This window comes from Equus przewalskii, chromosome 3 (genome assembly GCF_037783145.1).
Source record: "Equus przewalskii isolate Varuska chromosome 3, EquPr2, whole genome shotgun sequence".
Classification (NCBI taxonomy): domain Eukaryota; kingdom Metazoa; phylum Chordata; class Mammalia; order Perissodactyla; family Equidae; genus Equus; species Equus przewalskii.
This window is the reverse complement of record NC_091833.1, coordinates 85,050,835-85,067,674: the sequence shown is the minus strand read 5'-3', so window position 1 is coordinate 85,067,674 and position 16,840 is coordinate 85,050,835. Positions and strand designations below refer to the sequence as shown.

The 16,840-nt window shown below is 37.9% G+C and overlaps 1 protein-coding gene and 1 long non-coding RNA gene across 3 annotated transcripts in view; one reads left to right on the top strand and one right to left on the bottom strand.

Moving 5' to 3' along the window:
• The window catches only part of LOC139082321 (uncharacterized), a 29,135-nt gene extending 16,725 nt beyond the window's left edge, over positions 1 to 12,410 (bottom strand). Inside the window, exon 1 of the long non-coding RNA XR_011538216.1 lies at positions 12,183 to 12,410. This is a non-coding gene — a long non-coding RNA (uncharacterized lncRNA). The remainder of the gene's footprint in view (positions 1 to 12,182) is intronic.
• The window catches only part of LOC139082319 (uncharacterized), an 88,802-nt gene continuing 82,103 nt past the window's right edge, over positions 10,142 to 16,840 (top strand). The window contains exon 1 of one of the 2 annotated variants that reach the window (XR_011538210.1): positions 10,142 to 11,387. The gene's annotated coding sequence lies outside the window, so the exon portion shown is untranslated. The remainder of the gene's footprint in view (positions 11,388 to 16,840) is intronic. The other variant, XR_011538213.1, reaches the window with a different exon arrangement.

The window sequence follows — 16,840 nt, the reverse complement described above, 5'->3', positions numbered from 1 at the left end:
TTCCCAGTGTTGTTTCGTTCTAAGAGTTTCCAGGCCAGTCCCTGAAGAGAGGAATTTCCTTGTGGAGTGGTCTAGATTGAGTCTGTGGTGCCAAGGCTATACCTGTTGATTAACTCCTCTGCTCTCTTTTAAAAATCATCTAGAATGACACACACTGGGGATTTTAGACTCCTATTCTTCAGTGCACATTATCAGACAGGCCATGTGATGGCCCCAGGGAACGCAAGCTTACAGAATAAAATAACTAGATTCTCAAAAGCTAGATAATGAAACATTATACACCACATGAATTAGAAGTATGGGGACAAATAAGTCAAGAATTTAAAAGGAGCAGAATAAAATCCTCCAAGAGATAAGGGGGTCCTATTTGTTTCCCATTGCTGCTGTAACAAATTATTGCAAACTTAGTAGCTTAAAGCAACATATATTTGTTCTCTTAACAGTGCTGGAAGTCAGAGTCTGAAATTAGTCTTATGAGGCTGAAAATCAAGGCATCAACAGGGCTAGTTTCTTCTGGAGGCTCCAGGAAAGAACCTGTTCGTTGTCTTTTCCAGTTTCTAGAGGCATTTACATTCCTTGGCTTATGGCTCCTTCCTTCCTCCATTTCAAAGCCAGCAGCATAGCATCTTCTCTGTTCTCTGACTCCTGCCTCCCTCTTATAAGGACCCTTGTGATTACACTGGGCACAACTGGATAATCCAGAATAATATCCCCATGTCAAGATCGTTAAGTTAGTCACATCTGCAAAGTTTCTTTTGCTATGTGTACCAGGATGAATCGTGTCCCCAAAAAAGATAGGTTCAAGTCCTAACCTCTAGCACCTGTGAATGTGACTTTACGTGGAAATAGGATTTTTGCAGATGTAATCAAGTTAAGATGAGGTCATACTGGATTAGAGTCTTCTCTAATCCAGTGTCTGGTCTCCTTATAAGAAGAAGGATGAACACAGACACAGACACACAGGGAGAATGTCATTTGATGACATAGGTAGAGACTGGAGTGATGTGTATGGAAGCCAAGAGATGCCATGGATTACTGGCAATGCCAGAAGCTAAGAGAAAGACATGGAACAGATTTTCCCCTGGAGCCTTCAGTGGGAGCATGGCCCTGCCAACAGCTTGATTTCAGATGTTTAGCCTCCAGAACTGTGACAGAATACATCTCTGTTGTTTTAAGCCCCCCAGGTTGTGATACTTTATTATGGCAGCCCTAGGATATTAATACACCATGTAAGGTTCTACACTCACAGGTTCCAGGGATTGGGATGTGGACATCTTGTGGGGCCAATATTCAGCCTACCACAGGAGTATGTTAGTAACACAAATTAACCACAACAGAAACAAAAAGAACCAAGTAGGAATATTAGATATGAAAAAGAGTTGACATAAAGAACCAATTAGATAGAATAAACAGCAGGATAACTAGAGCCAAAGAATGAGTTTGTGAGCCGGAAGACTGGAGTCAGGAACTCTTTCAGAAGGAGCAGTAAATAATGAAGAAAGAGGAGAACACAGAAACTAGAAGTAGAAGTCCCCAAATCTGGATAACAGGGTATCCTAGAAGGGGCAAGGGGAACAGCGAGGGCAAAATAATTGTAATCAGTATCTCAGAATTAAAGAAAGATGTAAGATTTCAGATTAAAAGGGCCCAGAGATTGCCACGCAGGATAGACATGGAAAAACCCTACACTTAGACACATTGTATCAAAAGTTAACTGTATTAATACAAAGAGGAAATTCTAAAAGTCCACAGAGAAAGAGCAGATCAACTACAATAGAAAAGAAATCTGATTGACATCAGACTTCTCAGCATCAACGCTGTATGTATGTATCAGAGAAGAAAACTTGATCTAATTAATGGAAAGCAGGAAAGGAGAAAAATGATACATGGGGAAAGTACAATGGTTGGAAAATATGAAAAAACAGTTCTAATGTAATAATATTAATAAACATAAATTTGTCATCTCACCAATTAAAAGATGGAGATTTAGATGATATTTTAAAAAAATAAACCGTGAAAAATCAAGAGCACATTGTATAGATTCAATTCAGGCAAAAAGATACAGGAAATTTGAAAATAAAAGTGTATAAACTCATACTGGCCACTATGAACCAAGAGAAAGTTGGAGTAGGAATCTTAATGTCTGACTCTAGATACATCAAAGTGAAAAAATATTATATCAGAGAAGTGGTGATGGTGACATATACTGGTAAACAAAATAACAGAGCAAGGAGGTATAATCAGCATTTACATATATGCTCTAACAATATAGCCTCAAAGTGTACAAAGCAACAATGGCTAATGGTAGAGAGAAATAGATATATCACCATATGTTCCAAGAGATTTTAACAAGCTCCCCTCAGAAACTGATAAATTAGACAAACACTAGAGACATAGAAGAACTGAGTAATTAATAAAAAAGCTTAAACTATTTTGTAGATGTATGTTTGCATGTATTTCTCTGTGTGTGTGTGTGTGTGTGTGTGTCTGATTACATTGGGCACCTGGATAATCCGGGACAATATTCCCATGTCAAGATCCTTAAATTAATCACATCTGCAAAGTCCCTTCTGCTGTGTGTTCTGGATTGAATTGTGTCTCCCAAAAGATATATTGTGGTCCTTCCTTATCCACAGGGATATGTCCCAAGACCCCCAGCGGATGCCTGAAACCACAGATAGTACTGAACTCTCTGTATACTCTGTTTATTCCTGTACACACATATTTGGGGTGCACAGCAAAATTGGCACGAATCTCTTCTTCTTTCTTCCCAATTTCATGGATAAAAGGTTATTCTTACTGTAGATCTTAGCAAGCTGAGCATATGATTTTCTTTTCTTTCCTTAGTGAGTTGAGAATTTTCACCTTTTAACTTAAAGGAAGCATGTTGTGGCTTTTCTTTGGCATATCTGAATTGCCATCATCACTACTCGTGTGTTTGGGGGCCATTATTAAGTAAAATAAGGGTTACTTGAACACAGGCACTGCGATACCGTGACAGTCATCTGATAGCCAAGAGGGCTACTAAGTGACTAATAGGCGGGTAGTGTATACAATCTGGATATGCAAGACAAAGGGATGATTCACATCCTGGGCTGGGTGGAGAGGGATGATGGGAAATTTCATCACACTACTCGGAAGGGCATGTAATTTAAAGTTTATGAATTGTTTATTTCTGGAGTTTTCCATTTAATATTTTGGACCTCCGTTGACTGCGAGTAACTGAAACTGTAGAAAGGGAAATCATGAGTAAGGAGGAACTACTGTATACACACACACACACACACACATATGCACGCACACACAACTCAACAACGAAGCCACTGAGAATACAAATAATCAAACAAATTATTTACAAAATGCTCTCTCACATGGAAAATTTATTAGACCATAAAGGAAGCCTCAATATATTCCAAGGAATGAATATCATGTGGGCTATGGTCTCTCACCATAATCGATTAATGCTAGAAATTTTAGAAAAGAAAAGAAATATAGTTTACATAATCCTAAGTGTCAGGTGTTATATTACAGATAATCCTTGGGTTAAAAAGGAGATCATGAAGGGAATTATGAAGTTTTAGGACCCAAAAATAAAGGCTCACATGTTACTATTTGTAAAACATGGCTAACGTAGTCCTTTGATGGAAATGTATAATTTCAAATAAATTTACCAGGACACACAGATTTTGAAAATGAATAAACTAAACATTCAAGTCAAGAAGTTGAAAATGTAACAGAGCAAATCCACAGAAACCAACTTAAAGAAACAAGGAAGGAGGAATTAATATCAATAAAAGAGAAATTAATAAAATAATTAAAAATAAATATCAACAAAACTAAAAATCTCTAGCAATATTGAGCAAGAAAAATGAAAACAGAAACATGCAACAAAAGGAAGAATAACTGCAGATGTAACAGATTTTAAATAAAAAATAATATTATGAACAACTGTATAAGAATATACTTGATAACCTATAAGAAGTCATAAACTATATGGAAAAATATAAAGTTCCCAAGTTAGAAAAATTGAGTAGCTCAATAAACAATGGAGACATTAAAATGGTCATAAAAGACCTCCCTGCCACCAAAACTTTGTAGCCTCCTGTCTGTTTCACGGGAAACTTCGGCTAAATTTTTAAGTAAAAGTTAATCCTACAATTTTTTTCCAGAAAAGAAGCACTATCAACTTTTTAAATGAAATGAGCGCAGTCTTGATTCTAATATCAGATAAAGATGATAAAAAGCAAATTACAAGCCAATTTCACTAGTGAATGCACATTTCAATATTCTAAATTAAATATTGGCTACTCAAACATTTGGTCATTAAACAATAATTTATTGTTCAGATCAAGGTTATCCCAAGAATGCATTGAGGACTCAGCATAAGAAAATGTATCAAGAGAATTCATGATATTAATAGACAAAAATATAATAATATGACTTTAAATTGATGCAGAAAAAGTATTTGATAAATGTAAAAACCTATTTGTTAAATAAATTAAACAATATACATGGGAAGACATTAAAAGCTAAAGGGGCTATGCTGATGTAATAGGTGCTAGGTATCTAGGACAAGCTTAGGGTTTTGTTAATGGCTTGATCCCATCACTTAATTCACTGTACTTTTATTGAAGTTGCTCTTCCATTCCCAGAAGTCCATTAAGGAAGGCAGCAAGAATTTTGCTGAAGCATAAAGTGACTGGTCATAAACAGTCAAAGCAGAGGATGTGTTTTAGCTGCAGCTTTTCTAATAGCCTAGGGCAGAGCAGGATGAGAACCAGGGAAATCAATACAGAGATGACAATAGGCCAAGCCATAGACCATTAGTTGTCTGGACAAGTTTACTCATTCATTTCCTAAACAATAAATCCCTATACCTTTTAATTTTTGATCTTAAAAAAATAGTAGAACTTTTGGGAAAAAAAATCCTAGTATTTCAGTAGGAAAAAGATCCTATTTTCCAGCCACAATCACAGTTAACACTTTGATGTATAGACAAAAATATATATCGTGGAGGACAAAAAGAAAATCCATAACCATAGTGAACTACCAATCTGTTTTGTTAAGCAAAGAACATTCTTTAAAAGTTACTGACACCAGCATTTAAACTAACAGTTTTTCCTTCTCTCTAGTCCATGCTCTTTCTTGTTTGGAGGTCACAAATTCAAATGGCTGCAGTGGCCAGGCAGGTTTGAGGAGACAGGTAAGTCAATAGGAAGTAGTTTGATTGTGTGATCTAAAGAGAGCATGATGAGTAAGCACACCTTAGGTCACCAGTTTGCAATCCCTACTTAGACTACAACTCAACTTCATCTTTTATATGGTTGGGGAAACAAACAAGATATTTATGTATGAGACAGAGGAATATTTGGCAAGAAACAATCCCATGGTACACTATTCGGTACTATTTATATGGCCCATTAAGTATACAGAGAAAGAGAAATCTCTTTCGATGTTGGGATGTTTTATATCATCACCGCCATGATCTTCCTTTTCATATTTATCTTGCCTTTTAGTTTATAAAGTGTTATTAGGATCTTCATTCCATTGTTTCTCACAGAAACCTTGAATGAAAAATAGGAACCATGTTGTCCATATTTCATATATGTGGAAGTTTAGTATCAGAGTACTTGAGCAATTTACCCTTAGTTGCATAGGTGTCATGTGGCAGAACTGGTACTCACAGTCCTTGTGCTGGGATACTGTAGTGAGCATCTATGGGATTAGTTGTGTCTTTTAATTGTCACAGTTTCCCTCCCGCCACTCTACATGGTGCCTCTGAAGAGGCCATGTTACAAGTTGACCTCAATCCTTGACCAAACTGGCCAGTAAGTGCCATCCTTAGAACTTGGAGACTTGGGACAAAGAGAGTGATGGCATACTCTCTCCAAGGGGGAGAAGCTGTGATGGGTAAACCTTTATGACTCCTGGTGCCCTGTGAGATGAGGCAATCTATGGATTGAAGCAGCCCCAAGAGACATAGGGGAGAATGAAATATACATTTAACAGTAAGCAGAGGCAAGAGATGGAGTGAGAAATTCTATGGCATTCCGGCCCCTGTTTCCAATCACACCTAAGGGCCAGCTGCATTCCTATCCTTCCCACAATTTAATTGCTCAACTCTTCCTTGGATTCTACTCAAGACAAATTCTTCCAGTAAACTCCATTTGTGTTTAAGCATTAGACGTAGGAAGTTTTTATTAGACTTGAAATGACTTAATGTGGCTTTGTACTTTCTGGGTCCAGCAAGTATTTAAAGATGAATTTTTCTCTCAGGAAGTTTTCCTCACATATTTAGGAGCTTCACACTTGTAGTTCTCTTCTGGTAAGTGCTGCATTTTCCTCTAGCTCATCACTTACTCTTCAGTTACGAGGAATGCAACAGGCCATGTATGTAAGTCCTGTTGCCTTTCTCAGTGTATCCCTGTTGGAGAGTACATAATGTACACCTTCACAGGTTCTCTCATTCATGTATGTGCCATATCTGATGCACTGGCATCCTTCATGTACCCTTTGACCTGACAAGCTCTGGAGTGGAGGTGGATCACTGTCCTCGGGTTCATTCATCAACAGCTAATCACCTTGCCCCTGGCTGTTTATATTTGTTGGGTGGGAGTCAGATTCCAGTCTACTGGGTTTCTCATACCATATGTTCACATATTAAGGTCTCCCAGTAGTACCACCAAGGCTCCTCTTAACTATTTTTCAGGTGAGAATGGGCACAACAAACCTCTCCATTAGTGACAATTCATTGGCAATTGTCTTCCCTGAGAAATCATCTTCAAAAATTCTCTTCCTATTGAAAGAATCAAGCATTTAATCTCCTTTTCCTATATGAACTATACCTTAGGGTAGTTAAAGAGTTAATGAGGGTAAGTTTCTCTCTAGAAAATTATTATGGTCAATAAATGAAGAAGGAATAATAAGATGTGAATATCACCATTTTGTGAAGAGTTAATGATATAGTTAATCTAGGAAATGATCATTTATAGCTGTTACTACCATGAAGAGAGAAACTACTAAACATATATACTTCTTCAGAAAAGTATATACCTTCACCTCTAAAGTATTCTTGTCAAAAATGTTACCTTGAAACTGATCAAGCCTCTAGATTTAACTACCAGCTCTTAGGAAATTCAGGAGAGAGAACATATTAAAAGACACATGGGGAAGCAGTCGTTAAAACTCAGGGTATGGAAAACTTTATTGGGACAAATGATTTGATTAAAAAAAAATAAATTGCAAAGAGGACAAAGCAGATGTGGAAAAATCTTAAGAGATTTAAGAAACACAGTCAACTACAATGTGTAATTCTTATTTGCATCCTGATTCAAATTAAAATTAGTGTTTAGTTTGTACAAGTCTTGTGCCAATCTTGTACAAATGTATAAGACAATCAGAGACATTTGAACACTGCTTATTTGATGATATTAAGGAATTATTGTCAATATTTTAGGTGTGATAATGAATGACGTGATGACTTCATTCGAAAAAAATGGCCTTTATATTTAAAGGTATACAATGAAGTATTTATGGATAAATTGATACTGATGTTTGAGGTTTGCTTCAAAATAATGCTGAGGAGCTTGAACCCAAGAGGTTTCCTCCAGAGCCTAATGATGAAATTGTCCTATAAAGAAATAAATGTGGAGAAATAAAGGATTTGTCAAAGAAGAGTGAATTGCCCAGTTTTGTTAGTCTGTGGGGACATGTAGAGACAGAGATAAGCTTATAAAGGCAGGTTAGGGTCCAAGCTTGGAGGGACTTGGAAAATAGGCTAAGGGACTTGAAGAGAGATCACTACTTCAATATGCGGGGCACCGTAGTGTTCTGTACCAAAACTATGTGATAAGATGTACTGTAATTTAAGTGCTAATCATCATACTTTGTCAAAATATTGGAAGCTCCCTTTGATGGAGGATGAGTTTTGAAAAATATTAGATCTATGGAAGATGAAAGATGAATTTTAATAACATTCTTTTCTTAATAGTGATAGTTGCACATTTTTCATAATTTTACTTTGGTCACCTAGATTATAAATTTCTAATCTTAAAGCCTAGGAGAATCAGAGTTAAAAGATAATATGCTTGCTCTGTGTCCTGCCTAGAGAAGAAGTTGAACCCACCAGAATATCTAGTGTTGTGATCACCAATTACTAAATTCCCTGTGGTGTTTTTATTTTTGTTTTTTCCTCAATTTAATGCTGTTTGAATCCATGATGTTATACATCATTTCTAGAAATATTTCCCTCTAAAGTACAATGCTGATTTGTGACTTTGTTTTGCAATATATTTTTTTAAATCAGACTTTTGTGGAAAATCACCCAATGATTAATAATAAGCAGAATAAATTTTATGGCAGAGTGAAAATTATTTCAAAAGTCTTTTCTTTCAGTTATAGGTGGCCTCTGTTGCAATTTGCTTGGCATACAAAACAACTATTGTGAAAGTTAAGCTCTCTATGATTGCATGTTTCCTGCCTTTAGAGTAATGAGTATTTTGGAAAGACATCATCAAAGCATAAATAGAAAGCTTGGTGCCTTTTTTGAATTAATAATATTTTTATTACATTGACCATAAACTCTGATCTTCTAACTCAAGTAATATGAAATGCGTACAGTTACAATATTTAGTTTCTGTTATTATAGATTTAATTTAACAGTTTGCTTTCAAGTTTCAGATTTGAAGGAAATCTATCAAGTTTCACAAAGCATGTCTAGCAGAGCAAGGCTTTAAAATTCACAAGTGTTTTAGCTTGAGTTTCTAGAAGCAGAGTGTGGGGTGGGAATTCTTCTTCAAGTGGTTTATCAGGAAAGCACTTTCAGGTGAAGGGAACTGAGGACAATAAGACAGGACAGGAAGAAAATGCTCAGCCAGAATGTGGGCTCAGCTGGAGACCAGCTTGTTTGATCCCACAGGAGGCTGTGTAGGACAAATTGCACAACGAATTCACTCCCACCCCATGGGAGCCAGTCATTGGCAGTGGTCTTCCCTTGGGAGGGGTGGGTGGTCTTAGCCTTCCAGTGAGGCTACTCCTGTTTGTGTGAAGGCAAGTCTCCAGAGACGGCAGTAGCTGTGTTATCAACCAATACTCACAGTGGCTGGGGAAAACTGTGACTCACTTCCCTGCCCCCCGCAACCCCGCCTTGAACCTCCATTTACATGATGTAGGTGGAGAACCAGCAGATTCTCTACAATGCACCCTTTGAGCTCAGATACACACACATCCGGGCACAGTCTCTCCGGAATTCTGGTTGAATAACCTTACAAGAGGGTTACTGGGATGAAATCCAGCTGCTGCTGTGGCAGTATCTCTTGAGGCTATAGCTAATATTCCTCACCTCCTGCCTCCACTACCAATTCTAAATTCCTCTCCCATGGATTGGCACTTCTGCCAATCTGTGTGGTTTGTCTCATGAGAGTGACCCAGGCCCCATCTTTATTCTGAAGGGTGTGAGCCTTGGTCACTCTGCCTTTGTCAGGTCCTGGTTGCTGTCCTTTCCCATTTACAGTTACAACTGGGAATGAAAGTCACATGACTCACCTGAGTGCTCAGCATATTCCTCCCTGCTCCTAAGCTATCACAGCAGTTATAGTTCCTCATGATCATCATGGTCAATTATCACTGTTAGTATAGTAATCCTTTGATTTGCTTGCTGATCTTACTGGTATAAGGATCCCAAAGTGAACAGGCAGCAGCGTTAACTCTAAGATTAGTGGGATTCTTGCTGTTTCCTTGGTGAGAGGATTCCACAGAGCCTCAAATTGTGGGGACAGTATGGATGTTTCCTCAAGTGGGTTCCTGGGAGTGATAATGAGTGGACTGATTCTACCTTCATCGCTTCTTGGCCAGACCCATTTATTCTACCTGTTATGGACATAGCACTATATAATGCCTGTTGGATTAAGATCTACACTGCATCCTAAAGGATAGGATCCTCTTCTTTCAAGGTGTTGTCCCCATGCTGCTATCTCAACTGCACACTTAAGACGCCATTTCAACCTTCTATTGGGCCAGCAGCTTAGATGGCACAATGTATCATATGAGCAATGGATGCTGTAGTCACGTGACCACTGTGGCTTCCTCTTTGCTGTACAGTGGGTACATAGGATCATGGTAATGGTATGCAGGAATCTATGATGGTAAATTAGACATTCTATGAGCCCTTGGTAGTGATCCTGGCTGGGAAGTCTGAGAAGTATGGCCAGAAAAGGCAAAGCCATCCCTGGAATACAGAGTCAAGCACAGACAGGATGGAACATTGCCCTTTCCTGGGTATGTGTCTGGTTGTCCTCACTGAAAGATAGGACCATAGTGGGAGCACACCATTGTTCTCTAATGCCAGCAAGTTAGACATTCAGCAGTGACCATAGCTAGGTTAGCATTGGTGAGAGGCACCCCATACTGATGGGCCCATGCAAAGGTCCATTTCTTCCACCATGGCTCTTCTAGTTCATGGCTATTCTATTCTATTCAAGTACCAGAGAAGCTGAAGACAGAGGCTGGGTGACCGACTCATTCTGTCCACTTGGTTGTTGAATGCCTCTACACACGTCAAGTACCCTATCAGATGGTATTATAGTTTTTGCTTCAACTGTCAAATATGATTAAAAAACTCATGAGGAGAAGGAGAGTCTTATATTTATCCCCCACCCCCTGCCGCTTTTTTTTTTTAACCTATTGCATTGTTATTTCTTCCTTTCTGAAGTTGTTCCTTTCTGTTTGGAGAATTTCCTTTAGGCATTCTTTAAGGGTAGGTTTGGGGACGGATTCTCTTCATTTTCCTTCATCTGGGAAAGTCTCATTTTCCCTTCATACCTGAAGGATATTTTTCCTAGGTATAGAATTTGGGGTTGACAGTTTTATTCTTTCAGCGCTTGAAAATGTACTAAATTTAATGTAATATAAACTGTTACTTCCAGGGCTAAAGTTTAATTATGTGATTGCACCTAAATAACCTGTTTTGATTGGAAAAAGAAAAAGCAAAATAAATAAAATAAAATAAACAAAAGGAAAAAAAGAAAAATAACCTTCTCTTATATTGTAGAAAATATTTCTTTTTGACTAAAGGGAAATACACATTAAAACTTTTTTTTTTTTCCGCCTGCTCTCACTGGTAGTTGAATACTAGGTGGTTGCTTTCCTTTTCTTCCGAGGGGTGCAAAGAAAAGAAGCAACTCATCTGAGGGCAAGGAGGAGGAAAACATAAAGTAACAGTTTAGTCTGAATGAGCAGCCTCCTGTGTCAGAGTCACAGGGAAGAGAGCCAGTTACACAAAAACAAAAAACCTTCTTGGGAAGCCATCTGTGGTGAAAGGTACAGAGGGCAGAATGGGCCTTCCTGGCTTTGAATCCTCTCTCTGCCATTTACTAGGTGCATGATCGTTGGTGAGTCGTTTAACCCCTCTTGGTCTCAGTTCCCTCACAGATAAAATTGGGGTAATAACACTTATCTCTTTGAGTCGTTGTGAAGATTAAAACAAGATGAGATACATAGACTTCTAGCATGTGATAGGTTCTCAATAAAATTCTTCCAGTTGTCTTTCTTTCTCCCCCTTTAATGTTGAGACAATGTAACGGTTAAGGGAAATGCACCAGAAAGGCTGTTTGGCTTCAACTTGAGAAAGATGGTGAGTAGGCGAAGTCAAGATTTAGTGGGAAAGGCATCATTTGAATCATTATTTCTTTAAGAGTTGTGATGTTATTATCTTTGAAATGCATAGAGTTATTGTTATTTAAGTTTAGTTTATTAGTTTAGTTTTTTAAAATAAAATCAGATGTAAATCGAGGTTATCAGTCTGGGTCATTATCAGGAGAGAAAAATCACACAGTAACTGGAACAGGGAAAGTTTAATATAAAGAATCATTAACTATAATAGGAGATTGGAGCAATGAGGGTTTCACTATTAAGAAGTGAAGAGAACTCTAAGCATAACAGATCTAAGGAGCAGTCACTCCCCATGGAGCTGAGATGGAACCTCCAAGGCAGAGCCCCCACTCCACCCCTCTCCTCCAAGTCTAAGATCAAGAACCTGCTGGAGAAGGCACAGCCCTCACTTGATGTCAGAGAAAGTCGCTGTCATGCTACCCTGGGGGAATTTGCTGGAAATCTGCTGTCAGGAACTTCCCAGATATCTGCCCTCTAGGGCTCTAGGGAAAGTTGTTCATGAGGAGATATCTCACCTGAAGCAATGCTACACAGCTGCCCAAAGGAGGTGACAGCCACTGTCCTGCTGGCTACTAGGTGCTGCTGGAGCCTGGCTCTTGAGAAGCTGTGCACACTGCAGGAGCCTGGTGCTGGATGCTGCCTGTGCTGTAGGAACTGGACACTGGGCATGCCCAACAGGAGACTGCCAAGTGAGCACATCAGAACCAAAACTCTTTCCTCCTGCAGTGTCTCTTCAGCAACCTCCACTGATGACGTTTGATGTTGTACAGTTGACAGTGGAAAATATTTAAAGGGCCCGGATCCCTTTTTACAGAGCAGGCAAACAGGAAGAATTTGGAGCTGAAAGGCAATAATTCATGACTGGCACATAAGGAGTGGAGAATTTATGATTGGAAATCTGTTAGAACTGATTCTACTACAAAGCATTGGCTTAATTATTCAAACCATGATATCAATGTACCAATGCTTCCTGGTGATAGTTTGTTGAAATTGTGTTTCAAATCTTTGCCCCCATTAGAAGCAGCTTTTATAATTGAAATGTTGTAACATAAGTTATAAGATTGTAGCAAACATAAAACTCTATATCCAGAGTTCCTAAATTACAAATTTCGTTAAAAAAAATTGTTTCTAGTTAGAGGCACTTAGCCTGTAGCAGAGATATTATTGTATAAGTTTGAATGTGGTTTGATTTGATCCTGAAAGATCTATTTAAGAATCAAGGTCAGGAATTCAAATGCTAGCTAATCCAACTGCTCAGATGATTCAGGCTTAAGGTCTTACAACAGAGATCCAGCTTGGTTCCAGACTTGCAAAAGGAGTTAGGTATGTGGTTTCTAGAATAAGCTCATGATCCTGGTAACTGATGTCTGCTGAGTATGTGAAAGGGTCAGCAGGACTGAGAAGTATTACTAACAGATTTTATTTAGAAGTAGATGCAATGTATAGTTTTTATTTTTGCCTGGATTTGTGTAAATATAGATTTTTCTGCAATTTAATTTATATTTACCTTCCTTCTCTGTGACATTTGGAAGTTTTGACCATTCATTTCTTTGGAAATTCTTCTCTCCTTTGTTTTCCATGGCCCTATTTATTTTCCTCTTCTAGAGCATCATGTTAAGTGTCAGTATTCCTCAGAGTTCTGTCACTGAGGCTCTTTCTCATTCTATGTATTCTTTCCAGGGCGGCAGTGTAACATCACACTTAAATAGAGCTTCGAGCTAGAGAAACCTTGAATATTAGCTCTGCCACTTCCTGCTTTGTGATCTTGGGAAACTTAATATTTCCCATCTCAATATTTCCTCATCTGTAAAAATAAACTACCCTCTCTTACTGCCCAAAATTGTTGAGATTTTGAAATGAGAAATTATGCAAAGCCCTTATCACAGTGCTTGGCACATAAAAGGTGCTGAATAAACAGTACTTATGATTATCCATTTTGTCAACTTCAAATAATATGCTTATGATTTGAGATCTTCAGCTAAAGCTTCTGCATTAGGCTCCGAATTTCTATATGCAACAATCTATTTCAGTGGTTTCAAATGCCAATCTGTGGCCTATTGTAAGTCAGTGATGAGGATTATGTTGGTACAAGAGGAATCGAAAAAAAATAAGGACATTCTAGTCGAGTTTTTAAATGAGGGCAGGTTTACTTAATTTAATAAACTGTCTTTTACATTCAGATTTACTTCTTAATCTTTGGTATTGAAATATCCTTTTATAAAAATGAAATGTTGATATTAGTAGGTGATGGTTTTATGTTTCTTTCTTTCTTTCTTTTTTTTTTTTAACATACGCTGACTTAGCCAAATAAAAAGTTGGCAGTCCTAAATTGGTTCCTCACATATATTTGGAAATTTTGCTGGTATGTGAAACCTGGAATCTTTTACCAGGGAACCTCTGATCTGTTGGACAGCTTTACTTGACTAAATCATGAGCACCTCAGACTCAACACTGTAAAAAGTATGTTTGTTATGGTCTTCTTCCCCTACACACAAAACCCAACTCTTTTTTTTTATTATGTATCATAAAGATGTCATAATTATTCATCACAGTTGGTTGTCAGAAACACGAGTTATCCACGAGCTTCCATGGTGGTATTACCCTTACATTCAGTTGATCCACACATCCTTCAGATTATCTTTTGATATTTCATGGTTTATACCTATTGCCACTGACATAACTTTTTGCCAGAATTGTTTTCTTTCTACCACCAGGCTCTCTTTGTTCCAATTCATCCTATCCTAAGCTGCCAGAATGATATTTTACTTCACTGCCTAAAGTCACCCGAAGTCTTTCTACCTCCTTTGGGGTTAGACTTTTCAGCACAGCCCAAGAGTCCCTCCCTTCCCATCTGCTGCTTTTCCCCTGCATGGATCCTTCTTTGAGCCTGCTGTAATTGACTGCTTGCATCTGTATTGCAATGGTATCTTTGCAAATCCAGTTCCACCTGCTGGTAAATATCCTTCTCTCCTCATCTAGAAAATTCCAATTAGTCTTTCAAGATTCAGTTCAAGTTCTATCATCCCAAGCCTTCCCAGACACGGCCATCTGAGTCTTGCATCTCTCTTTTCTGTCCCCAAACTTTTGTTATAGCACTCCACCATAATGTGATGCAATTCTTGGGGTACATAACTGTTTCATTCTCATCTGTGAGAGACTGATGGTGGGAATCATGCCTTCCACCACAGTGTTTCAGTGCTTAATGCAATCCCTGGTACATTGGAAGTGCTCAGTAACTATTAGCTGTATAAATGACTATAAGCTTAATTTTATTTTTTTATTTTATTTTATTTTTTTTAATTTATTTTATTTATTTATTATTTTTTTTATTAATGTTATGATAGATTACAACCTTGTGAGATTTCAGTTGTACATTTTTGTTAGTCATGTTGTGGGTACACCACTTCCCCCTTTGTGCCCTCCCCCCACCCCCCCTTTTCCCTGGTAACCACCGATCAGATCTCCTTGTCAATATACTAACTTCCACCTATGAGTGGAGTCATATAGAGTTCATCTTTCTCTGACTGGCTTATTTCGCTTAACATAATACTCTCGAGGTCCATCCACGTTGCTGTGAATGGGCCAATTTTGTCTTTTTTTATGGCTGAGTAGTATTCCATTGTGTATATATACCACATCTTCTTTATCCAATCATCAGTTTCTGGGCATGTAGGTTGGTTCCATGTCTTGGCTATTGTAAATAATGCTGCGATGAACATAGGGGTGCAAGGGACTCTTGGGATTTCTGATTTCAGGTTCTTAGGATAGATACCTAGTAATGGGATGGCTGGGTCATAGGGTATTTCAATTTTTAACTTTTTGAGAAATCTCCATACTGTTTTCCATAGTGGCTGTACCAGTTTGCATTCCCACCAACAGTGTATGAGGGTTCCTTTTTCTCCACAACCTCTCCAACATTTGTCGCTCTTGGTTTTGGATGTTTTTGCCAATCTAACAGGTGTAAGGTGATATCTTAGTGTAGTTTTGATTTGCATTTCCCTGATGATTAGCGATGATGAACATCTTTTCATGTGTCTATTGGCCATATTCATATCTTCTTTTGAGAAATGTCTGTTCATGTCCTCTGCCCATTTTTTGATCGGGTTGTTTGTTTTTTTGTTGTTGAGCTGTGTGAGTTCTTTGTATATTATGGAGACTAACCCTTTGTCGGATAAGTGGCTTGTAAATATTTTTTCCCAATTAGTGGGCTGTTTTCTTGTTTCAATCTTGTTTTCCCTTGCCTTGAAGAAGCTCTTTAGTCTGATGAAGTCCCATTTGTTTATTCTTTCTATTGTTTCCCTCAACTGAGGAGTTATAGTGTCCGAAAAGATTCTTTTGAAACTGATGTCAAAGAGTGTACTGCCTATATTCTCTTCCAGAAGACTTATTGTTTCAGGCCTAATCTTTAGGTCTTTGATCCATTTTGAGTTTATTTTGGTGTGTGGTGAAAAAGAATGGTCAATTTTCAATCTTTTACATGTGGCTGTCCAGTTTTCCCAGCACCATTTGTTAAAGAGACTTTCTTTTCTCCATTGTAGGCCCTCTGCTCCTTTGTCGAAGATTAGCTATCCATAGATGTGTGGTTTTATCTCTGGGCTTTCAATTCTGTTCCATTGATCTGTGGACCTGTTTTTGTACCAGTACCATGCTGTTTTGATCACTGTAGCTTTGTAGTATGTTTTGAAATCGGGGATTGTGATTCCACCAGCTTTGTTTTTCTTGCTCAGGATTGCTTTAGCAATTCGCGGTCTTTTGTTGCTCCATATGAATTTCAGGATTCTTTGTTCAATTTCTGTGAAGAATGTTCTTGGGATTCTGATTGGGATAGCATTGAATCTGTAGATGGCTTTAGGTAGTATGGACATTTTAACTATGTTTATTCTTCCAATCCATGTGCATGGAATGTCTTTCCATCTCTTTATGTCGTCGTCAATTTCTTTCAAGAAAGTCTTGTAGTTTTCATTGTATAGATCCTTCACTTCCTTGGTTAAGTTTATCCCAAGGTATTTTATTCTTTTCATTGCGATTGTGAATGGGATTGAGTTCTTGAGTTCTTTTTCTGTTAGTTCATTGTTAGTGTATAGAAATGCTACTGATTTATGTATGTTGATTTTATACCCTGCTACTTTGCTGTAGTTGTTGATTATTTCTAATAGTTTTTCTATGGATTCTT